General features: G+C 43.4%; 1 long non-coding RNA gene across 1 annotated transcript; it reads left to right on the forward strand.

Moving 5' to 3' along the window:
* Positions 1 to 1506: 1506 nt before the first annotated feature.
* On the forward strand, positions 1507 to 2664 carry LOC307074952. The gene is made up of 4 exons (XR_013811824.1): positions 1507 to 1717; positions 1875 to 2025; positions 2170 to 2313; positions 2491 to 2664. It is a non-coding gene; the product is annotated as an uncharacterized lncRNA (long non-coding RNA).
* Positions 2665 to 25797: the final 23133 nt, after the last annotated feature.

Consider the following 25797-nt stretch of genomic DNA (forward strand, 5'->3'; position numbering starts at 1 on the left):
CTGCTCTATCACTGCTAGTGCTAGCAGTTGGCTGGTTATCTGCTTCTAATTCAGGCACAACAGCTGGCTGGCTAACGCTAGCAGGAAACACTCCGGCGATGGAAGGAGTTTGATCCTTCCCTTTCATAGAATAAATGTGCTTGGACGACTTGGCATGAGACTCTAAAGCCTTCACGCCCATGGTAACAAGCAGAATAATTTTTTGCATACGGTGCAAAAAGCCACGAAAACATTTTTGTCCACCGGTTTCAACCAGTGGCAAAATGCCTGTTTATCTCGCCACGCGTCATTAAACTTACATTTCCCCATAACCCCAGCATAAAATGGGTAGCTAGATAACGTAAACAAACGTTAAAAAATAACATAACGGCGTTAGTCAAACTTTCTTGTCTTCTGCTAAGATTTTCTTTGAGTTTTTACGCTTCCAGGTGTGAGCAGTTGAGTGGCAGGCAAAGCACAGAGACAGACAGGGGGTGTGGCCAACACAGGGGGAGAATACACAGCACCAGAGTGGTAGATATAACAGAGTGGCGACACTTCCATTGGACTCCGTTGTAGCGCCTACTTCCGGGGTATGGAGCCTCGAATAGTTCCAAACAACCATTTTACGGCGTAGGAGATCATTCATTTCCATTGCTGGCCGCCGAGTAACTTCTGAGGTAAATTGATTAAATAGCTACCTCTTTTGAATTATCAACTGTCTATATTGTATCAGAGGCCCTTTATGATGCATATACTGATATTTATTTGTATATGCACAGCGTAATTATATATATATTTGTCTTGGTAGACGATCGTTTGCCTGCTAGTTTGTTAGCTCAACTTCGCCATCTGTGAAGGTATCTCCAGGGGTAAATTGATTAAATAGCTACCTCTTTTGAAATTTCAGCTGTCTATATTGTATCAGGACCTTTATGAGGAATATACTGATATTTATTTGTATATGCACAGCGTAATTATATATATTTTTATCTTGGTAGACGACCGATTGCCTGCTGGTTTGTTAGCTCGACTTCGCCGTGTGATGGTATCTACACCAACAATTACAAAGTTCAGTAGTGAATCTAACTTTTAGTTAGTTAGTTATTTAGTTAGTTATTTATGTTGGATTGCTAGGATAATTTAGGTTGATTTAAGGACGGGTTTTATGATGCGATAGCTAGTAGAAAAAACAGTGTTTGTTTAACTATATCGTGGAAAGGGTGATGTTCAGCACATGAAGCCCTACAGATGCCGCCGCTTCAACAATGCTGATTATGATGGGCAGTCAATTTAACCTGTATGGCTTTTTCGTTTTAACTTCTTGTTGACTGAATTGTTTCTCTTTCTTAGTGCCAAATTGATTCTTTCTTAGTGCCAAATTGATTATTTTTTGTTTTGTAAGAGCCCTCTGCTCTCCTTCTCATTATTTTTTCCTTTTTAGTTGCCTTATTAGGTGAAAAACTCATTATTCCACCAAAAAAAATCAAGTCATTTTGAGATTTTACATGTTTTATACACAGAAATTAGTGTGACTGCTGATGCTGTTGGTGGATGCTGTTGGTGGATGCTGGTGGTGGCTGGTGCTGGCGTTGGCTGCTGGTAGATGCTGCTTGTTGTGACTGCTGGAATAAGAGGAGGCTGGGGGCTGCGGACGGTGGGCCAGGAATGGAGAGGCCAAATACATCCATGGCAATCAGTAAGCCGGTTGGCAGTGGCCTAGATGTTATGACCTCAGGTGAGGAAGTCTGCTTTGTTGAAATTGCCTTCTTAGTCTGACTCTTGCTTCCAAGGTACCCCTTATTATGCTTGTTTACCTTCCTCTCAGCCCTGATGCAGTTTGACTGAATCCTTAACCTCAGCCTGATATATGTTGACAAGATTTTTTTTTTCAGCTCATGGCATGAGGGAAGGTTGCTGTCCAGACCCATGGCCTCTCTTTCCAGCTGTGCCACTACATTGGAGGACTGCATGAGGGAATCACTCGTCTGAGAACGGAACAGCTGCTCCACGTTCTGCAGGAGTGAACACCTCATCGGATGGACGGTATAATGCTCCCCTTTTAAATTCTTTTAATTCAAGTAATACAGCTCTCTCACTTGCGATGTTGGTGACTTTTTCCACCAGTGCACACTTGCATTCCTCACAGAGTGAGAAGCCGATAACCCTCTTCACTATGTATCCTGCCAGGTGGTAGAGGACACAGGACTCGGTCTTTGTCATGTCAGGTGGTGATGGGTCTACCAGCTGCTCCACTCTCACAACCTCAGAAGCACTGCAGCTGCTGTTCTGGGTGTCCAGGAAGTCCGCCAAGTGGTCTGATGCATCATCCAGGTAACTGCCAGTATGTGTTGTGGAGAGGAACTGCCCTACAGTGACAGCCCGTAGTGCATAGTGGAACTCCACAGGTGTCGGGACAGAGTTCCTCTGACGTATGCAAGAAAACGTATTTTCTAGGCAGTCCTGTGTGAACCGGCTTGTGAGAACAAATTTGTGCCCTTGTCTCAACAGATCTTGCTGGACCTCCAGAATTGTTGTTGTGGCCATCACCAGTCCAGTCTGGACTGGTTTCCAGCTGCCCTGGGGACCGATCTTCAGGCCCCGAAAAAGATGGATCGAGTCGCGGAGGAAGCTGATGGCCTTTTCATACTCTTCCATCTTGAAATGACTGAGGGCACAAACAACATTGCGGGATGACATGAGGTCAAACCAGTGGTCCAACTTCTCCAAAAACCATGACGTTGTAAGGTAGGACTGTGGTCTGCGCTCCTCCTCCACCATGTACCTCAGGGCTGCACTTGTTGACTTGCTGAATACGTGCATTGCTGAACTCACCTTCATCTTTTCGAAATGGCTAGGCTCCAGGACACCTCTGGACAGATTGGGTGCCAGCTTAAGTGCCATGCCCTCCTGGAAGGACACCAGATCCTTTAAGGGGGCAACAGAGACTTCACTCGATGCCAGCTGCTCCTTTTCCACCACATCCTGTGGTATGGTGATGATGTGACCACGGACAATGGCACTCTTCAAGTTCTTGACGAGATGAGGAACGTCAGGCATGAAATGGAGGCGCTGGCTTGGCTCAACAGGATGCTGGATCCATGGCTTGTCATAGGTCACCCCAAAGGACTTCCACATTGCTCTATTGGGGCTCCCCATGTCTGTGGTGATGTTCAGTACATGAAGCCCTACACATGCCGCTGCTTCAACAATGTTGATTATGATGGGCTGGTAAACTGCTCCATTGGTGGAATTGCCACTATAGTGGTAAGCCACAACTTGTTTCCACCGTGTTGTAACTCCAGCCAGCATAAACACCAGTGCATGTGTCGCTTGTCCTTTGTGCTCAGGCAGTGTGACATTGCCAAATAGCCTCCCCGTTCCCAAATGGAGCTCCACGCCTGGAGTAATGGACATCTCATCTAAGGTGAGCACACACTCTCTCTCCATTTCCGTCATACCACCTGCCTTCAGCCTCAGCATCTCAAACACTTCGCCCAAAACTCCTGGCTCCAGTTTTACGTGCTGCATCCTCCTTTGCAGCGTCCGGATGTTGGGCAGCGGAATATGCATTCACTGGAGGGTTTTGTAACCAGTGGTGCCAGCAGTAAATTTAACCTGTATGGCTTTTTTAATTGTCTCCTTTCCCCACCGTATTTGTCTATTTTCCTGTCCAAGGGCTCTAATTTGGTCGGAATTAAACACTTGTTTTAAATTCTTGTTGACTGAATTGTTTCTCTTTCTTAGTGCCAAATTGATTCTTTTTCGTTTTACAAGAGCCCTCTCTGCTCTCCTTCTCAATAATCTTTCCTTTTCTAGTTGCCTTATTAGGTCCTCCACAGTCGCCCCATCAGTCCCTGGCAGTCTGGTCCCTGGAGCAGCAGTCCCTGGAGCAGCAGTCCCTGGAGCAGCTGGCCCTGGCAAAGTTATTACTTCACTGTTGACCCCTGACTGACTGGCCCTCGGCACACACATCCCTGGATCACCTGCCCCTGGATCACCTGCCACTGAATCACCTGCCACTGGCAATGTGGCCTCTTGATTTCTCTCTCTGTCTCCTGTCATGTCCCTTTCAACGCTCTTGAAATCCACCTCAATTTCTCCCTCAATCTCTGTAAAAATTACAAGGTAATGTTGCTGTTATATGTATTTTGCCTTTGCATTTGCAACTACTGTCATCTCCAATGTAAGAAAATGAATTGAAGCGAAACATTTCTGCAATGTGAATTAAATTATCTGCCACAATCAGAAACCAATAAAATGTATAAATGGATCTACCGGCAAATAGTGTCTTATCTACATTGTGTGCAAATCCTCAGAGAATCCCTGCCTTCTGGTTGTTTTTTAAACTGAATGTACAAATATGAATTAGGTAATCTCATTCGTTGTGCAGTCTATCCTTGAATTACATGAAATGGGGAATATTGTTAGCTGCATGGATCATACCGAAGTTTAATTTAGCGCAATATGTGTGGTCCGTTGCACTTGTATCCAGAGGCACCCTCACAGAAGGGGGTTTCCTCCTCTTCGGTTTAGGGCGATGGATGAAAATTGTTGGGACTGCATCGGGCCTCAACTTCAACATCCCAACTACTTTTGTGGCTTTGAATTGGTCATTTTCAAAGTGTACCTGTAGGTAGGCTTGTAAGATCAGTTTCCATTGCACTTCAAATATCATTGGAAATTTGGAAAGTCATAATTCTCTACACTTACAATTATTATGCCCTTTGAAATGCTAGCAAGTGATCTGAAAATTACTTACGTTACATAGTTTGTGACTGTTGCTGACTGTCAGTAAGTTTTGACGGCTGACCGTTGCCATCCATTTTTTCCTGCGCTCTTGGTCCTTGGGGAAGCCGTACATGTGGTAACCCTTCTCGGACCGATTGGAGCATCCAAATGCTGCACAGCCAACCATGGTATGACCATTTATCTATAAAATGTTAGTTGTAACCAATGAATCATGACACCATTGAAGATCACAGAGCGGGTAACAACTGTTCCTCAACCACTTATGCCCCGACTTTTGAGAATAGGTTAGTTCATGACCAAACGAGGATCCTCCCTCCTAAACCCATTTTGAATTTGCTCAGGGCTATTATCAGTATTGTAATTGCATAAAGTATAGTATATTTGCAACGTTATATGTTAATGGTTTGCCCTAAGTATATAGTGTTCCCTGCTGTGTCCATTGTTGAATCTGTTCACACAATCGCAATCACTTGTTCTTGTTGTCACACTAATTGTTTAATAAAAAAATACAATTTCATTCATCCAAGCGTAATGAGTTGTTATTCTTTAATATATTTGATACTTTGTGTGGCTTATATCTTTAAATGATCATGGTAGAACATCTTGAATACTTTGATTTAAAAACAGATGTAAGGTAAAAGTTAAGGTTAGGCCAGTATGCTAACACGAACGTGAAGCTTTCCCCCCAAAACTTAAAAACGTATCTAATAGCTTTCAGTTGTCCACCTACCACTCTAAAACAGACATTTACAAATATGCAATAATGCAATAATGCAGTAAAAAAATAATAACAGTCAGACAAATACTTGTATGTGTTTTTTCATTCATATTTACCATTCAATATTGAAATCTCTGCTGTCGTCCCATAGAATAACATTGAAAGCGCGGCGTGTTTGGAACTATTGAGGCTTACATGAACCACGTGACAACCACGTGACCACCCTGTCGGCGAGATCATAGCGTGTCGCAACTCTCTCTCTCTATAGCTCTGCACAGCACCACAGTGGCCATGACACTACATCATCAGACGTTCATAACATTTATAGGGACAGCGATCCCTGTACAACCACTTACATGAAATGACTATAGCACAGTAAATGATATGCATACATGCATGTGTATAGAGCAACACTTAACATCATAGGTGAATTATGTGAGAATTATTATGCATGTTACATTCACTCTACCAGTATGTTAAACAAACAACAAGGGTGATTTATGTAAGTCACATTCACAGCAAAACAATATTTTTCACATCATGCTATCTACACAAACAATTTGCCATGTGAAAGCTGAGACTCCCATTGTATAAGCCTCATTCTTTTCTGAGCTTATTTTGATGAACTACATTTACATTTACATTTAGGGCATTTAGCAGACACTTTTATCCAAAGCGACTTACAATAAGTGCATTTGTTACAATAAGTACATTTGTCATAAGAAGTGAAACAATATATCGCTGTCGGTACAGTAAAGATGTTCATAGAACCAAGTGCAAGTATTACAATCGCTAGGCTAACCCATTCCCCGTGTAAAGCAATGACAGCAGCTACTGTAGATGCTACACAATTAAGTACCTTGAATAAGTGCAATGTACAAGTGCCAGGACGTAAAACATTCAATGGTGGCTGTGCATTGGTTTCTATGCAGAGTCGAGGTGAACTCTGAACAGGTGAGTTTTGAGTCTTTTGCGGAAGCTGGTGAGCCACTCTGCGATCCTGACATCGGTAGGGAGCTCGTTCCACCACTGAGGTCCCAAAACAGAGAAAAGTTGTGACTTCGCTGATCGACCTTTGCTGGCTTTTAGCGATGGCGGTATAAGACGTCCAGCTGAGGTAGTTGAGCGGAGGGATCGAGCTGGGGTGTGTGGCTTTACTAATGCTTGGAGGTAGGCAGGGGCAGTTCCATCGACTGCATTGTATGCCAGTACCATCATCTTGAATCTGATGCGAGCTATTACAGGGAGCCAGTGGAGGTCTCGGAAGAGGGGGGTAAAGTGCAAATTTGCAGGATCGGGCCACCGCAGTGATGTTTGCGGTGCAACATAACTGATTGTCCAACACTACACCAAGGTTTTTGGCAGTTGGAGAAGGAGATACAGTGATGTTCTCAACAGTGACCAGTAAGAGGAGGATCTGGTGGTTCACAGTGTCAAATGCTGCAGACAGGTCAAGGAGAATGAGAACCAATGAGAGGGACGAGGCTCTGGCCGCACGGAGGGACTCAGTCACCGCGAGGAGAGCCGTCTCAGTGGAGTGTGCTTTTTGAAGCCTGACTGGTGAGGGTCAAGCAGGTTGTTAGATGAGCGATAGGAGGACAGTTGGTTAGCGATGGCACGTTCCAATGTTTTAGAGAGGAATGAAAGAAGAGATACCGGTCTGTAATTCTGGATGTCAGTGGTATAAAGGGTTGGTTTTTTGAGGAGAGGCTTTATTCTGGCAGTCTTGAAAGACGTTGGAACAATGCCAGAAGTGAGGGAGGAGTTAATAAGTGCGGTGAGAAATGGCAGGATGTCGTTTGACACAGCCTGGAGGAGGGAGGAAGGGATAGTCTCAAGGGGGCAGGTGGTGGCATGGTTAGATGTTATAATTCTGTTGACCTCGTCTGAGGTGAGAGGGATGAATTGGGTATAGACAGAGGTGGGGGTGGGGGGAGGGAGGATGGTGGCAGTGATAAAAGAGGAGCTAATGTCCTTTACTTTCTGGGTAAAGTAGGTAACAAAGTCATCAGCAGTGAGGCAGGAAGGAGGAGGAGGGGAGGGAGGGTTGAGGAGGGAAGAGAACAAGGAAAACAGTTTCCTGGGGTTTGAGGCGGAGGAGTTAATTTTGGTCCGGTAGAAGGCAGATTTGGCTGTTGACACAGTGGAGGTGAAATCTGAGAGAAGAAAGAGATAGTGAGATAGATCATTAGGACAGTCTGATCTCTTCCATTTCCTCTCAGCTGCCCGCAACTCTGCTCTATGGGTCCGCAGAGATTCTGTCAGCCAAGGAGGGGGGGGTGAAGATCGCGCCGGTCTGGAGTGGAAGGGACAGAGGGAGTCCAAAGAGGAGGAGAGGGAGGATAGCAGAGTGTCAGAGGATTCCTCTGTGGATAGTTGAGAGAATTGTTCAATAGAAGGTAGTGAAGACAGAACAGTTGAGGCAAACGTAGAGGGAGAGAGAGTTGAGGTTGCGGCGGGTGGTGACAGTGTGGGGACTAGGGAGGAGGGGGGGAGAGGACTTTAAGGGGAGAGAAAAAGCAACAAAGTGATGGTCAGACACGGGGAGTGGGGTAACAGAGAGAGCAGAGGTGCCACAGGACCTTGTGAATATCAGGTCAAGCTGGTTCCCTGCCCTGTGTGTGGGAGGAGAAGGGGATAGTGTTAAGTCAAAGGTGGCAAAAAGTTGGTCAATTCAGGTGAGTGCAACTTCTCTGGCAGGATGTTAAAGTCGCCAAGTATAACGAGTGGTGTGCCATTTTCAGGAAAGCAGCTGAGAAGGGCATCCATTTCGTCATAGAAGTCACGAAGGGGAACAGGGGGACGGTAGATTACCACAATGAAGAGATTAATAGGAAGGGTGACAGTGACAGCGTGGAGTTGAAATGCAGATCTGGCCAAGTGTTCTAGTGGAAGGACCTGATAGGACCACATCGGAGAGATGAGGAGTCCGGTCCCTCCTCCTCGCCCCGAAGGTCTAGGGGTGTGTGAGAATGAGTAAACAGTGGAAAGGGCAGCAGGAGTGGCAGAGTTCTCTGGAGTGATCCAGGTCTCTGTCAGGGCCAGGAAATGGAGGGTATAGAGGGACGCGTAGGCCGAAATAGTCTGCCTTTTTGACCGCTGACTGGCAATTCCAGAGTCCTCCCATCACTTCAAGGTCAGTGATGGCGAGGGTGGGTAAATGGCATAGATTGGATGGGTTACGACGCCGAGCAGAGGATCTATTGTGGCGTCGTCTATGAGTAGAGATTCTAACGATAATTGAAGTACAACACATAACTACAATAGCGTGGCCTCTAAGGTCTTCCTCGAGGGACTTCCACAGAGAGACTCCCTTAGTCTTTGTTTCCCGGGTCTTAGTTTACTGGGTCCTGACACTAAAGCTGACGCTACTAACACTTAGTAGGGGGGGGGGATAAATGGCCTAAAAATTAAAAAATTGGAAAATGATTAGGCCCACTTCAGTGATGGTGCATTGGGTCATTTTGGAAATATTTTGTATTGGAAGTTGGTACCTATCATGAAATAAACCCCCCACCCCACCCAAAAAACCAAATCGGATATGTTTTTTGCCCCCTTTTCCTCCCTTTTATCATTAAAAATAAAATAATATCTTAAGAGAACATTTTGGTTCACCTGTCAGATGTTGCAATGTTGTAATGTGATAAAGTACATTTACATAATATATTGTGGCTGCTGGTTGATTACAAGCAAACCGTTGAAATCCCCAAGCAGACAGTCATATTCAACACACCATCAGACAAGCGGTTAAAAAAAAGTTGTCCCATTTATGCTTTTTCCTTTCAAACAAAATTATTATATTCTAATTATATTATTATATGATTTATTGTAAGATAATTTATCTTGGTTTGTGTCAGGTTCCAATATTAGTCATACTTTCAGCTTTCTATCTGTTAAGAACATAGCTAAAACTAGCTAGCTAGCTAGCTTAGTGCAACAGTTGTTTTGACATGTTTTTGCTCACATTAGCCAGCTAACTTTATTATACAGTAATCACTTAGTTAACTGTTACATTAAGCTAAATTAGTAGGCAGCACCGAAGTTAATTAACACTCTCCTAGACCTAGTGCTTGTAACTTAATCTAATTTCGAATATTGATCTATTTCAGAGAAGTCACATCAGTCTGATGACATACATCATCAAGCATGGCAGAGCCCAAAAACATGCCCAAAACTAGATCTACTGGAAACATTTATAATGCAGATACTGACTTTCCTCCCTCCAAGACCTTCCGACCACCCACAAAACTCCCTACATTGCAGAGTGTCATAAGCATGATACGGTACCACCTGGAGATGGGCAATGGGAGAGTGACTACAACTATGGCAGCACGGGAGGTGGCAAAACAGGTCTACGCCAAGTACTACCACGACACTGTGTTTTGTGTTTCCTTGAGCACCATCCAGAGGAAGGTAGAAAGGATCTGGAAACAGTTCAGTGAGGGCAGAAAGAGGTATGGACAGACAAGGAAAGAAGACTCACTGGCTGTCAAACAATACAAAGAGTTATTTCATACAAAGTCTGAGCTCTTTGATGTATTTGCCCATGACCCTTTACGGCAGCAATCACTGGAGAAAGAGTGGTGTGTAAGCATGAGTGAGATGGCGCTCAAATACTATGAAGATCAGAAGACAGAGCGAAGGATGTTCTGTTCCAAAGGTGTGGACCCTGTCTGGTACCATGGCATGATGCGAACCCAAAGGTTGAGGGAGATTGTCCGAGAGAAAAGTCTGGGATGACTTCTATTCAACTATAGCCAATCTCTCAGGAAAGGGACTTTCTATCAGTGAGGCGAGCTCATCTGTGATTGAAGTAGGCAACACTATGTTTGGACGAAGTTGGAAAAGTGCTGGGGAATCTGATGAGGTCTTTCACAAGGATACAGTGCCAAGTACTAGAAGCATAAGGGCAGCTCTACAGCAAATTGAGGCCCAAAGTCTGTGTCTAGTTGTGGAAAAGCTTGAGGAGGAGAAGGAGAAAGGTAAAATGATCACACATGCATCGGACAGCACCACAAAGAAAGGTGTAGGCCAGTTCATGGTACAAGGGCTGCATGTGGGTCAAGATAGACCATTTTCTCTGCCTATCTTACCAATTCATCGAGAGACCACTGAGGACATAGCAATGCAAGTGGATATGGGGTTCGAAATACTGGCGTCGGTCAGAGGAGTCAGTGTGGAGGATGTTTATAAACTTGTAGATGCACATATGACTGACAGCACAGAGCACAACAAAGGGTTTTCAAAGCTGTTGGCAGAGATGTACAACTTGGAAACACCAGCAGGGCAGATCTTTTGTGGCACCCACACTATGCGGTTATATATACTGATGCGGTTGATGGAGGCCGATATGAAGATGGAGCAAGTGCTACAAAGTTTCATGGTGGATCTGGATGTAGACAGCAAGAATGCCAGTGTGGCTGGACAGGCACTGGATATGTGCCTCAAGTTGGTGGCTCCTGAGTATTCCCACAAACCCTGGAACCGCTACATGGAATTCCTCCTCTTCCTTGAGCAAAGGCAGGTATCCAGTGTGCTGTTTTCCTACAAAGACAGCAGGTTTGGATGTCTCTCCAGGGCAGCAGCAGTCCTAACATACCACTTTGGCCATCTGACAGAGTTCCTGAGCCAGAACCCTCACATAAACAACCGCCTGGCTTGCCTCGTCAGAGAAGTGATGGAGCTTCCCTACCTCAAAGTGGTCCTTGTGGTGTTTGCCTGCCTGGGTGTGCACTTGGTGGAGCCCTTCTATGCCAGAACCATAGAGAAAGATGCTACCCATGCTCAGCTCAGGGAGTTCTACAAGGGACTGCATACAGGTTTGGGCCAGCCAATCAGCGACAACTACACTACGTTCACAACACCTGAGTATCCTGTAGTGTCTGACAAGCTTTTCAGTAGCGTAAAGAAGGCCTACACGGAAGAGGTCCTAAACTCGGTGTCAGACGTGGCTGCCGAACACTTGGATGAAGTGAAGAAGCTGACAGATCTCATGCTGCCCCATCTGCAGACTGTCCTGGCCAGGCAGAGGAGGGACTATGGGATTGATGAGGAGACCTTCCCAATGGACTACCCTGTCAGTGAACAGGCTAGTAACATTGATGGCACCCCTGTGCACAACATTGGGATGGAGAGACAATGTGGCAAGGTGGACTACAGACTGAAGAAGCTAGGCACACTGAACGCAGTCAGTAGGTCAATAATTTTACAGAAGAGCCAGGAGCTTCGGGATGGACAGATTCCGTCCTTCAGAGGTTTCAAGGCAGCAGCCCAAGCAAAAAGAGAGGTTGAACTCAACTGGAGTAAACTCATGAAGGCGAAATTCGAGAGTGGGGCAGACGAGAAACAGGAGATGGCTCAAAGAAAGGAGAGGAAGAGACTAGACATGCTGGACACACTGAAATCTTTAGGTGGCCCCTTCACTGACAGTGGGGAAGTTGAAAAGTTCCTTGTGGATGAAAGTCTGAACAACAACGCAAAGCTGCAGAGGATGAAGCTTGAGGTTCAGTTTGCCAGAGAAAGCACCACGCTTCTGCCTAAAGTCGATCCTATCTTCAGAATCCAGGTGACACTGCCCAGTGGGAAGAGGAGGATGAAAACAGCACAGCAGTTTGGAGATGCTCTCATGGCATACCTAGGCAAGAGGAGTGACCGAACCACACTGGAATATGCAAAATTCCAAGAAAGTCTTGAAAGGCTAAGAAAAATATGAGGTGCTACTTAAAACTGACAAGTTGAAGTTCTTTCCATGTCAATGTGACTGAATAAAAATGATTAAACTGTTTTGTATTTGAAATAAACATTTTCCAAATGAGTTCAGTGTTTTAGTATTGTCAGACTGTAAGAATAATGCATACAAAGGGCAGAACAGCTAAAAAACGCTCTTTTTGTGTTCTTTTTTTAATTAAAGAGGGATGGGGGATTATTTTCAAGATACAGAGTCACTTTGAGGTGTAACAGTTCTTCTATTAATAGTGTTTATTAAATATCAAATGGGTTTGAAAGCATTTTTTCAACAGTATATTGGCAAACAGTAAGAATAGCTTATGCATTCCAGGTGGAATGTGCAGAAAATGCCACCTTTTGGGTTCTTTTTTTCATTTTCAAGGGGTGGGGGGTTATTTTCAAGATACAGAGTTACTTTTGGTGTCAAAGTTCTTGTATTTATAGTGTTAATCATGTCCCAAATGGGTGTGTTGAAATTTTGAACTTGATGATTATCCCCCCCCCCCCTACACTTAGCCTTTAAATGCACATGGTAGCACAGGCAGCCTTAGCTCCGCCCAGTCAATCAAGCCTATTGTTCACACCTTGTGACCGAAACTAGACTCAACGACCTTTCTATCAACAACAACACAGCAAAAACCAACACTGCAGAAACTAGGGTTAAAGTTATTACAACCAATTGCAATGCCAAACACTAGAATTCTTACCTTCAAGACTCACCACAGCTAGATATGAGACAACCTTCTTAAAGACAAAATGTAATGACTACATGTGAAGGTATAAGCTCAATAACCTACTTTTCCAAGTGACTACCACACACACAGACACAAATACACTATCAGAACAGCTCGGCTATTCTATATTTGATCTCAAATGTATTCAAACTTTATCACTTTAGCTTTTGGTTTAGCTCTTCACTTTATTTTTTTCCAACCATTTACATTTTTTAAACGGTGTACATTTTTACATTGTTACATATTTTCCATCTCATTTTGCACTCAAGCACTCACCACATTTTCTGCAGGATATGGATTTTCTAGTTAAAGTTTATTACTGCTTTAACTAATTTTAATGAATGGGTAACTACTAATCCCTTGTAAAGTGATACCGAAGGAATAAGAATAAACTATAGCTTATATTATAGTATATTTTTAGTTTCTACTGTTGTAGTTTCTACTTTGGTACTTTCTCATTCACTCACTATACCAGATTGCTATATTCCATGTAAACCCTAAGACTACAAATTCCACCAGATAAGTGCTTCAAGAGCTCTAATTGTGTTATTTCTTTCTAAGGTGTCTTAGGATAAAGTTGTTACAAAGTGTGCTACATCACAAGAACCATGTGTGTCCTGCTAGGCACATCAGTGGATAACTCCTGCACATACAGCCCGGTTGGATCAATCTATTCATCAGATACATACTGGTATATATGGAGAGATAAGCAACAGCCCAGGGACCTCAAGACTCTAAATATAAAGGCCGTGCTCAGTACCCTGACAAAAGGAGAGAAAGCGCCACTCTGAGAATCACCGATCTCAAAGTCACAGATTCAGCGGAGTACCGCTTCAAGTTCAAAACATATTACCATGAATGGAAAGGTGCTTTACATGGTACATCTCTGACCGTCACAGGTAATACTTTATAGATAGTCGGCTAATAATACTTTAAAGGGGAACTATGTAACCTTCTTGGTTTAATTTACCTTAATATAACGGTTAAGAGTCATTGTGATGTTTCTATTACACTTTTTGGTTCGATTGGTCGTTGTTTCGAATCCCCCTAGCGCATCTTAGCGGAGAAAGGGAATATGCAAGTTTCTTCCGGCGACCCGCCGCCCCATCTCGCGGGAGTCTCGGGTCTCGCGAAGTAATGAATTGCTTTACAGCACTACAGACCCACAAACACGGAACCGGCTCGATATAAACACAAAGTAACAAAGGGATTGTTACATTCATCATGGATCAGCCGACTAAAAAGAGACAGAGAAACCTAATTTCGGAGAAACAGAAGAAGAGAAAAGGGAGACTGACTGACAGAGAGGCCAGACACGAGTAAACATTGGGAGAGCTTTTCAGGAATAGAGTGAACTGAAAGAAAAAGTAGACTGCAAGTCGGACGCCGACTTGGCGGTGTTGCTTTTGAAATTGCACGTACCCTTGGGTGAACTTTGTCCTCGTGGCTTTCTTGATGTTGATAGTCATTGTAAAAATGTGTTTGCTCGACCATTTTGTTGTGAGCCCTGTATGTTTCTAGCTTGCTTGCTTGCAACCAACACCTTTGGTTCCATGGTTGTTTTGCTGTTTGTCTGTCTCGTCCCCAAGATACAGGCTAAATCCCCAAATCCAGGTACTTGTTTATTTAAATCACTAGACCGCTATTCGAATGTCTCAGATTTTGTGTAGAAGAGTGTAGCCTATATCATGGGATATATCCGGCTGGCCATATAATGCAGTATCCTGCACGAGAGGTGCTAGTTAGCACATATTCGTCGGTAACAGAACTGTTACATTTTACGAGACGTGAACCTCCATTATAGCTTTAGCCATGTTATACCTTTGGTGTAGTTCCCCGTGGGTAAACATGTTTGTAAAAAGATTGCTTTGTATTTTTTCTTAGTTACAAGCGTTGGCAAACAGCATTGTTATGAGTTATCATTACGAGGCTTGATGACCCAAGACGGCTCGGCCTGCTTGCCCCGGTGCAGCCACTACCCACATCCAAACTTGTGCGGTGTGTCAAGTGTCAAGAGGAAATCCAGAGAACCATCAAGAAGATGCTACACAATAGCCATAAGGCAAAAAACAATCCATGAAGAACTGTCACTTGCATTTTTTTCAATATCCCAAATAAATATTTTTCTAACCAAAAAGTGTATTATTGAACAAATGAAAGAAAGATTGTGCAAACATCTGTTATATTAGAAAAAGGAAAACATTTTAAAACCATATACAATAATACTTATTTACAATGTTTATTTGCAAACATTTACACGTTAACATAAATGTGTCCCTAATCTTCCACACACAGCATCTGGCTACGACAACTCTCCTGCGACGACTGGCGACAGCCTTCCCTCTCGATGTCTGAATCCAACTCCCTGCAATTCCGTACATAAGTGACGTACTTGAGCAGATACATAAATGTACGAATAAATAAATGCGCAAATTGTTCATGCTATCGTTATGATAGCATGAACCAAAGAGATAACACTATTTGAAGGTGTATGCATAAGACTGTCATTACACTGTCATAACCATGACATGACACCTGTCATGAATGTGACGGGTGGGAGGGGGATAATCCAGTGATGCACCTGGTTTCAATTTGCATAGTTGGGTTTGGGATGTTACCTGACGCTTTCTCCTCATGTGACCAGAAGTGGCACAGGTAGAATAGAGCTTGCAGTCACTTCTTAAACAGATGGCGCAACTAACGTAGTGGCTGGTTGCTTGCGTGGAAACTCTGCCGGCGGTGACTTAACACGAGACGGGTAAGGGAAGCGTCTTTGTCTAACCTGTTTAGGCATAGAGATCAATACATGCCATAAGCTAACACACTTTGTGTTGTTTAACATTTCAGTGTATTGGTCGTCTGGTGCCTGGTTGTTTACATTGGCGGTAGTATGCTTCCTCGTTCGCGTCACGTTCAAACAGGGAATGGGTATTGAAGATTTTATGAAGGGAAATGTTATGTATATTAAAGTGTCAATTAATGAATGAACTAAGATGGGAAATGTATGTGCTGCTATGTATTGATGTGATGTAATCATTGTTTTTATAGTTGTCAATAAGGAAAGTAATAACAAACTAATGGAGTCTTTTGTTAATTCGAGGAGCTGATTATAGCCTCTTTTTCCCTGCTTAAAATTGTTTAGCTCTGTATGCCTTATCCAGTGTTGTGCCTGAACGCGTTCATTGAACGATAGTTCATGAATTCGTTCATATTTTGGGCGAACGTGAACTGAACGTACTGTATTACTGCCTGATGAACGTTACCGTGAACTCGTTCATTCTGGTGTCTGTGAACGGCACGCTCACTTGGTACAACTTCGTTCGATATGGGGGTTATTTGTTTATCAACACGGCGGGCAGATCGCCGTGTTGTTTAACCGGTTGCCATGGTAATCTCCTAATAAAAAATAAATAAATCTCCTACTAAACTGTAATCAGACGACGCGGTTATATGCTATAGACACTGTAGTATCTGTGGTTCAACATTATTACATCCGCTTTTTAAAAAATTGATCAGTTCATGACTATTTTTGATAAGGCTCATTCATTTTAATGCCAGGTTGTCAGCCTACTTTAATATGACTATTTTTTATGTTTGTCCATTGAATATTTGATCAGCGGCCGTATTCACAAAGCATTTTATCTTACCGCTAGGAGTGCTCCTAACTCGCACTGAAACATTTTACGTAGGAGTTTTTTCTTAAAAGTTATTCACAAAGCCGCTGAGACCTACTCTTACTAAGGATGAATCACTAAGAGTGAACTAAGAGTGACGCGCCATTGCTATGGATTACGTCGATTTTCGTGCACGAGTTTAGAAGCGGTCAGTGCGGTGATTGGTTGTTCAGACGAGCCCACTAAATCACCGAAAAACGAGGAAATAGCCTAGGCTAGAAATGAATTCCTATTAAGTAGTTATGGACAGTGCAGTTAGCAGAATACACGCATGATGACACGTTTTTGCAGACCACGATAATGACGCTGTAGCCTGCACGTTCAAGAGAAAGAGAGAAAGCAAACAATAAAAATTCGTAAATTGCATTAAATCAAGGAGGCGATTAAAAGCACCCTGCAAACTATTATCCAATTAGCATATTTCAGCGCTTAAACACTTTAAATAACAGCCCATACCGCCGTTCAAGTCCCCCTATCATGATGGATGATGAAAACGTGAAACGCAAGCGAAAGGCCAATTGGTTCCAGGACCAATTGTTACTACTTGCCCAGTTTGTGCTGGAGTGGAGGGGGGTAATAAAGCGTAGATTCGGGGCTGGAGTGACCAGTAAGAAGAAGCGGGAGGCATGGGAAGAAATATGCGTGAACCTAAATGCTTCCTTCCCTGCTGTGTGTCGCTCTACCGACGATTGCGAAAAACGTTGGTATGCCCTGCAATCAAAGTGTAGGTTGGAGATTGCCGACTATAAAAGAGCTGTCGCGGCTACAGGCAAGTCCATTATTAACATTACTTGCATTCATTTGGGAAATGCATTTGCATGTCTTAAATTTACAATTAACAAAGGCTACAGTGATATGAAACGTGAATGAAACTGAAATTTAAGTTGTTGGAGGAGGATCTGCACCAAAGCCGTTGTCCCCGGTCGCATCGGTGGTGTAGGCCGTCATAGGCTCGGACACAAGCATAACTGGCCTTGAGGGTGCACCTGATCCTGCAGTCGAGTTGCTAAAGGAGATTGAGGGGTATGCATGCAATGATTGCAATAGGCTACATGAAAAACCTTTCTGTTTAATATTTACAGAAGAATTACAATGTGCAACTGGTCAACCCACTTCCCAAAATTGTTTTACAAATTATATATATATATATTCCCCACAGGAGAAATGAAGATCAAAGTCCAGCATCACATCACACAGCTCTTCCTCTTCTCCCCCTCCTAGCCCTTCCTCTGCCAGCTCTTCATATTCCAGCTGCACCTCCTCTCACAGCTCTTCCTCTTCCAGCTGCACCTCCTCTCACAGCTCTTCCTCTTCCAGCTGCACCTCCTCTCACAGCTCCTCCTCTCACTGCTCTTCCTCTTCCAACTCTCCCTCTTGGTGCGCCCACTGCCTCTCCTCTCCCTCCTGCTGCTGGTGCCAGTTCACTGTTGGAGAAGAAATTGAGGATGGAAATGAGGGTTTTAAAAAGGCAAAGAAAGGTCCTCAAAGCGAAAGAGTAGCTAATAAAAATGAAGACAGAATATTACAGTCTTAAGATAGAAAAATTAAAAAATTGAAAGAAAATAAATGTTATGAACTACACAAATGTGTGTTGACTGATTTGTGCCAAGGTGTTTACCTAAAATGTGTATTCACAAAGTGATCCCTAAATGCCAGTCCACTCGGTTCCACACGGCCAAATTCATTGTCATGTTGATCGCCACCATCATCATCATCATCGTGGTCATCGTCCTCTTCATCGTCGTCATCATCATCATCATCGTCTGGCTGTGGAATGTTCCTCCGCTTGCAGAGGTTGTGTAGAATGGCACATACAGTGATTACTGTGTTTGCCCTCTCTGGGGTGAGGCGTATTTCGCCGTGGAGGACATGAAACCGACGTTTCATCTGCCCAATTCCTCTCTCCACAACATTTCGTGTATGTTTGTGTGCTCTAACATATATGGAGGAAAACAGTTAACAATAATAAATATGGATTCAACAAATAAAAGGCGTCAAAGAGCCAATACGATGTGTTTTACGCATAGGACTAAGTGTAATCTGCGTAATCACTTACATGTTATACTTTAACTGTGCTCCCGGTTGTGGATTGAGGTAGGGTGTCAAGAGCCATGTCTTGCAGGGATAGCCACTGTCACCCAGCAAGTGACACCCAACTGGTACATGGTGCCTCTCAAAAATCTGCCTCAGACCGCTCTACATTAAAATGCGCGAATCATGGGTAGCTCCAGGCCACTTTGCAACAACATCCAGTATGTTAAAATTTGCATCAAAAACAACCTGTGTGTTGATGCAATGCACTTTCTTCCTATTGACGAACACGTCCTCATCTTTTGATGGCGCAATTATTTTTATGTGCGTCCCGTCAATAGCACTGACCACACCGGGCATACCTGCAATTGCCATGAAGTTGGCTTTGATCCTGTGTAATTGTTGAATGTCCAAAGGAAACCGGATAAACTGTTGGATGATATGTGGTCTAGAGAGCGCGTTGATAGTTTGGTTTATGGCACGGCTGACTGATGGTTGCGATATTCCGGAGTTGTCGGCATTGCAAAGTTGCATTTTCCCTGTTGCTAAATAACGTAGTGTTGCCAAACATTTTATTTCGGGACTAATCAGATTATTCCTGTTAGTCGGGGATGTTATTGCATCCCGCACTAACTCCACAACAAGTTTAATACCCTCACGATTTAGCCTATATCTCTTCATTAACTCACAGCCTTCCATTGTCTCTAAAACATTTCGTCTCGCAGCCATTTTACGATTCTTTGTGAATAGGTCTTAGTGAGTTAGGAGTCCTCTTGAGGACTTTAAAGCTCTCCTAGACTTAGGTGCTACTTTTAGGCCTAAAATACTTTGTGAATTGCTCTTAGTGAAAAAAGTTAGGAGTCCTAAATTTAAGAGTGACACGCCCATTATTTTTAGGAGTTACTCCTAAATTCGCCAGTTAGGATCTACTTTTAGCCCTAAGATCCTTTGTGAATATGGCCCCAGATTTAATTTTCGTGGCTGGCCAGAGTATCCCATACCTCTCTTGCGATGGCCATGTGGCGTGAGGTAACGTTCTCTCAGGGAGGAATGAGGGTCAGCACATCTTTCAAGGGATACCAATGGAGATCTTCCCTCAACGGCCAGAAAAAACGGTTTTCCCCCACTCTATGCATACATTTCACCTGGCAGTGGGTCTCATTCACCTCTTGGGAATCCCTGGGTAGATGGTGTGGTCGTACACCAGGGCACACCATTTCCCCACAACCTCTGGACTGTGCCACTCCCCCTCTTCTGGTGTGCTGTATATGGGGTCTTCTGACTGGTCATCTGTGGGATTAAAACTGAAGCACTTTGTTTTTTGGCAATCACACACCAGATTCCCTGTTGCCGAACACATTCAGCTGATGTCTCGGTAGAGAATTTTCCCAGGTGAAAGAGTGACCACCTGGTGGAGCCTCATTGTGGACGGTACAGCTGAAAGGTCAGTTGGCATTTCTTTCACTGCATCCTCCACAGCTTGTCCCTCACTCAGAGCTTGGTACATGGACAATGCCGTGGGAATATCAACTCCTTGGCTGACAAGCCTGTCGGCACTCCTCTTCAATGTGCCACCCACACCATCTGGGGAACCTTTGCCATGGCTGGCTTCGAAGTAGGTCCAGGTTCCTCTTGTAAATCCCTTTTTGAACATTTCAGTACAAAAGAGGTAAAAATTACCAGGCTGCTTGTACTGTGTGCAGGGGCAGTCGCTAAAAAAATGGATGGTTGTCACATCCGGAAATCTCTCTCGGATTTCCCTCAGGATGGGCTCCAGGTGTTGCCATATGGCAGGTGGTCCCTTCAGTCTGGATGCCGATACAGTGCAAAAGGAGGTAGGGGCAGATGCCCCCCCCCCCACATAGTAAACTCCAGTGTGCAAAGTGGCCTGTTGGTGTGATGCACCAAAATGGAAAGCTTGTACTTCAGCACTGTACTTGCAGCCGTAGTTCTCTGAGAAGTCAATGTTGACTGCACATTCATTTGCAGGGAGGTTCAGCTTCAGCGCCCGTGAGAAAGCATATTGCTGCCTGATGTTAAAGAGATGGCGCCTGAACTTCTGGAGCAAAATGGCAAACGTTTTCACCAGCTCTTCTTGGGTGCATTCAAATTCTTTTTTCAGAGTGATCTTTGAGGCTGCTGCAGGATCATTTTTGTGCTCTTTGTCCACAGCTGGCCCACTGAAGGTAGGAGACACGATCGGTGGCTCTGTAGCGGCTTGTGAGTGCATAGGTATTATTGCTGCATTCCTCACATTCCCCATACATATATTGCTTGCTTGTGGTGTCACACGTGATGGCTTGTGTCAGGCACTCCAAATTGGATGTGTCGATGATGTGCATCTGGTGAAGCTTTTTGCCAATAAAGCCTAGATTTTCATGTTGTTTGCACATGCATGTTTCACGATCTGCCAATGTTGGATGCACAACCCAGTAGGGGCGAAGTGTGCAGAACAGTGAGTATGATAGACGGAGGTTGGTCTGCTCAGCCAGGAACTTCAAATGGAGGTTATTCATTGAATCCACCAGTAACCTTTTCTGCATTTTCTTCTTTTCTTTTGTCACCGTTTACTGATGATGATGATGATCATGAATTATACATACACAATTATACATTTACAATTATGCAATTTTACTATGGATAATAGATTGTCCCTTCTGAGTGAACTGAATGAAATTCAACCCTGTTACTCTAATTACAGTAACAGGGTTGCAAATCAATGCTAATGTTAGCTTTTCCTCAGGAATAGATGCTAGCTGTGGAATGTGATGTTACTGTCAAGGTCAAGGACACACTTAGTTATATAAAGAAAGAAAACTTGAAATCAATTTGTCTTATTTTGATAATATGATTAACAGGGTTGCGTTGGTCAGAGTGACACACTCATTCGAGGCTGAAAAGATTGGAAAAATATGAAAAATAGAAGAAATGGCATAACTTTGGTCTACCCATGGTGCTAGCAAATGGTGTAAAGATGTTATTTCCTCTGTGTCATGTGACTCACTGTTTTTTCTCTTCCACTGTCTGCCATTTTAGGGGGTGCTCGAGAGCTATTTGGTATTTTAAGTAACATTTTGGAACCACTTTTTCTACAACTATATTTACATTTTGTCTCAGGACAAGTATAATTTACACAACAAGTGCATGTTTTAGTATTTTGTGCATGGATTATTGAAATTTCATGGGTGGGACAGAAAATGTCCTCCAATTCTGGAATGTCCCCTGTACCTGTCTGCCTGCCTGCCTGTTTACGAACCCTGCCTGTACCTGGAATCTGATTTGCCTGCTGGACTGTTTGGGAATAAATCCTTTTTGATCTGCAATTGATTCCCGCTCTGAGTCGTGACAAAAATATCAACAGTAAAACTCCCGGCTATTTTAATAGTGAAAGTAAAAGCATTTCCACACGCAATGTGAAGAGAACATAAGGGATATCGACTATACAGCGTATAGGCTTAAGGCTACAGTGTAACCTTAAGACAACCACTCCTCAGTGAGGCATATCAGGAAGAAATGCTTCAATTAGCTTTTAATGTGCCAGATAAAGCTCATTAAATTGTGCTACTGGGCAACTTTAGTGTAAGAAACTATCTGATTATAAAGACGACCTGTGCTTACTTCTTGAACGGCTGTATGAATCAGATTTTTTCTTTGACTTTTTGGTCTTCTTTTTCTTCTTCCTCACCTCTTCTTCATGAGCTGAAGTCTGAGGAGGAAGAAGAGGGGGCGGGAGATGATGATGATGATGATGATGATGATGATGATGATGATGATGATGATGAAGACAGTGGGCCTTATCTTGCATCCAGCGCAATTGACTTTCTCACTGGCGCATGTGTCGTTGCTAGTTTGCAACTGGCGCAGAGCGTTCTTTTTTCCTCCTGCACCACGCGTCGGTAAATTAGGGAATGATCTTGTGCCCCAAGAGGCGGTTCGGCGAAAGGAGGAGGCGTGTTCTGGCGCAAACGTTCCGTGGTGCTATTTTGCAGTTTCGGAAATCACTTGCGCCACAAACCAGGAAATACCTGGTTTAAAGTCAGTGGCGCGTTGTTCAGATGCTATTTTAAGGGCGCATGCATAATGTTGCTTGTGCACCTCGCGCATACACTTTGCTTCTCTCATCTACCTAGCGACACATTCTTGGTAAATTATTTGGGAAAGAACAGCTGATACACCGGTAATAAGTTGTACTTTTAAATCAATGCATCTGCAAACACCGCACAGCAAACACATATTTTCTTGACATAGACATTGTGTACATGCCCATAACTTTTAGGATTGATGAGTATTTGATTGTGAAAAGACATTGTTTTGTTTTACTGCGAGTGATTGTTAAAAAGAATGAATGAATGCGGGCGTGTGTGTGTGCGTCCATCTGTTTAAACACACGCAAACTAAACACGTAATGCAAAATACAGTCCATGGCAATGTATATTAACGGGGGGACACATGCATATTAGGAACACAAGTCGATAACGATAATGCATACAATACTGATAAGAAACGATGTTTATAATGTATTGCGTATAATATCATTAAATATAACCACAGTTACCGCATATTATATGTGTGTTAAGTTTTTTTTGCCAAAATTTATTTGAGGACTCAGTATTTCTGAAGTTGTGGAAGAAAACCTTATTCCATGTGTGAATTAGGCCATATTATTTGGCCATAATGTGAGCCATTTGAAGTTTGAAATTCATGTGCATCTGTCTCATCTCATCGAGACTGCAGACGCGCTGTCAAATATCAACTCGTCAGATTCAAATGCGCTCATTGCTCTTAAAGGGGATGGGAGCTGGCACTCCCATTGGTTTATTGCACGTTACGCCCAAACCACACCTACGGGTAATTAGGCTACTTCAGACCAACCCTTTTTAGATTTGCGCCGGGCGCAAGAGTCATTTTTGCGCCAGTAAACTAGCGACATCGCCATAGAACCGCCCAAGAAGCTACTTGCGCTTGGCGGTTCTCACTTGCGTTTCAGACTGTTAAAATAGGGCCCAGTATCTTTGCTGTCCTTTTAGAGCCTGGGAGAAGTGGGGCTGAGGAGTAGACAAGCAGAGAGATGTATAACGCAGCTTGCCCACTGCATCCGTCAGTCAACGAAGGAAGGCGTGTCTGACGGATGGGGGAGTGGTATTTGCAGATGGAGCCACGATCTGATTGGCTGATGGATCCAGCCTGAAAAGTTAAAATTTTCTGAACTTCTGAAAGCAAGAGACGGAGCCGATGGAACGGACGGACCCACAATGCATTTCGGGATCGCCCCATGCAAAGTCAATGAGATCCGTCAACGGACGGATGCAGTGGGCAAGGGGTTTAAGGGCGCACTCACACTAGGCAAAGTTGCCCTGTTCCGTACTCAAGCACGATTGGCCCCCCTCCCCACTACCCCGCTGGCCTGTGCTAACACTGCTCCGGGCCTGGGCCTTGCTCGTTCCCTACGTCACAGTGCGCGTTTGGGGCGTAGGCTACATGTAGGCTATACAATCGATTTAAAAAAAACTGTGCACCCTAAGTAAACAATACTCAATAAAAGAAAGAAGCTGACTCAATGTAGGCTCACTCTGGGTACTCTCTTGAGTTTTTGAAAGCACACAACTGTATCACAGCTAATCCCATTTTTTTCCCCACAATTCCCTGAACACATTACCAAACAATTGGACATCTCAGGTGTTGAAACAAAATAATGAAAATGTGTTCTTATTGCTATCGATCTAGCACATATTTTTATCACGCTGTACTCTAATACTGCATGAATAATGTTAATTGTATTGCCTTTGTACCTGACTTGCTGGTAGAGGCATGGACATTGGGGGCTCCCTGAATTTAGGCAATTAGGTAGTCCTTGTCATTTTTCAGCTTGTTCATCTCCATTGCCCCTGTTGGTGACCTGTACATTTTGGGCAAACAAATGTAACACAGATTTCAAGTAAGCTCCCCCAAAAGGAGGGTAATATCCAGAAAATTACAACCAGGTAAATTCCTATTGCTCAAAAATGAAAAATACATAAACTGTGTTACAGGATGTTATTCAGAACCTGTGACTTCGTTACATGCATAGGTTGTGAATTCAGTCTTTATGAATCACATTTAAATTACTGGCTGTTTAAGATTGTGTTCGTCTGAACAAACTCTGAGACCAATTCACTAGGCCTACAGACAACAGTTAGTTGAAATTAGTCTTTTGTATTCCACTGAAACATTTAGCACATTAATTAACTCATTGTAAATATTACTTATCTCATTTTTAAAAATTGTTTTCTTTTGTTCTTATTGCACCCTGGGTCAGATACTAACGTTATTTCGATAGCTCTACATGTCTGGCACATATTTTGCAATTGACAATACAGCTGACTTTGACATTTATATTCAGCTATTAAGAGTTTAATTTAAACTTTCATCAATTAATTAAGTGTGTTTTCTGCTGCATTTTGAGGATGGCCACTACCTATTAACCTACTATTCAATCAGATTCATAGCCTACATCCTGACTTGCAAGGCCTGGACAAGCTTACACTGCATATACAGACCTACTTGATGGCCATTCCACCATCCATTGCTATTAGACCCATTGTTGATATTCTGATATTGAGACAAATCATGATCACTGTCCTATAGCGTCCATTTTTTGTGAGTCTCAATGTCTACTTCAAATGCAGTTAGAAATATGGGATAGTTGCTTCATTTTTGGCCAAAAGACTAAATTATTATGTAATTTACTTGCTCCTTTTAAGTATAACATTCCTTGGGGAGTCCAATTCCTCCACTGAAAAGGGTGGAAATTGCTTACAACTCTCTGCTACTGCTAGTTAGCGATCTATCTCTTCTCTACATGTAGTTGTGTTGCGCGAATGCTGCTGAGGTAGGTAGCCTATTTGATTCGCTGAATTGTCCAATCATGTGGTGTAAGCAAAAAAGAAAAGCGATACCATTGGCCTGGGGCACACACTAGTGCGACCCGGGGGAAAATTTTCTTGCGCCAATGAAAAGCTGTCTCTGCTTGATAGACAGCAAAAAGTTAGCGAGCTTACATTGACTTCAACGTGGCCGGCGACCCTGACTTGGAGGACGGTTTTATTTTGAATGACCAATAACTAGCCTAGCCCAAATCATTGACGTTCAAACACATTTAAATGGTTGCTGGCAGTGACAAGTATATCACACAATAAAACGAGGA

Source organism: Pollachius pollachius (assembly GCF_949987615.1).
Source record: "Pollachius pollachius genome assembly, chromosome: 4".
NCBI classification, from domain to species: domain Eukaryota; kingdom Metazoa; phylum Chordata; class Actinopteri; order Gadiformes; family Gadidae; genus Pollachius; species Pollachius pollachius.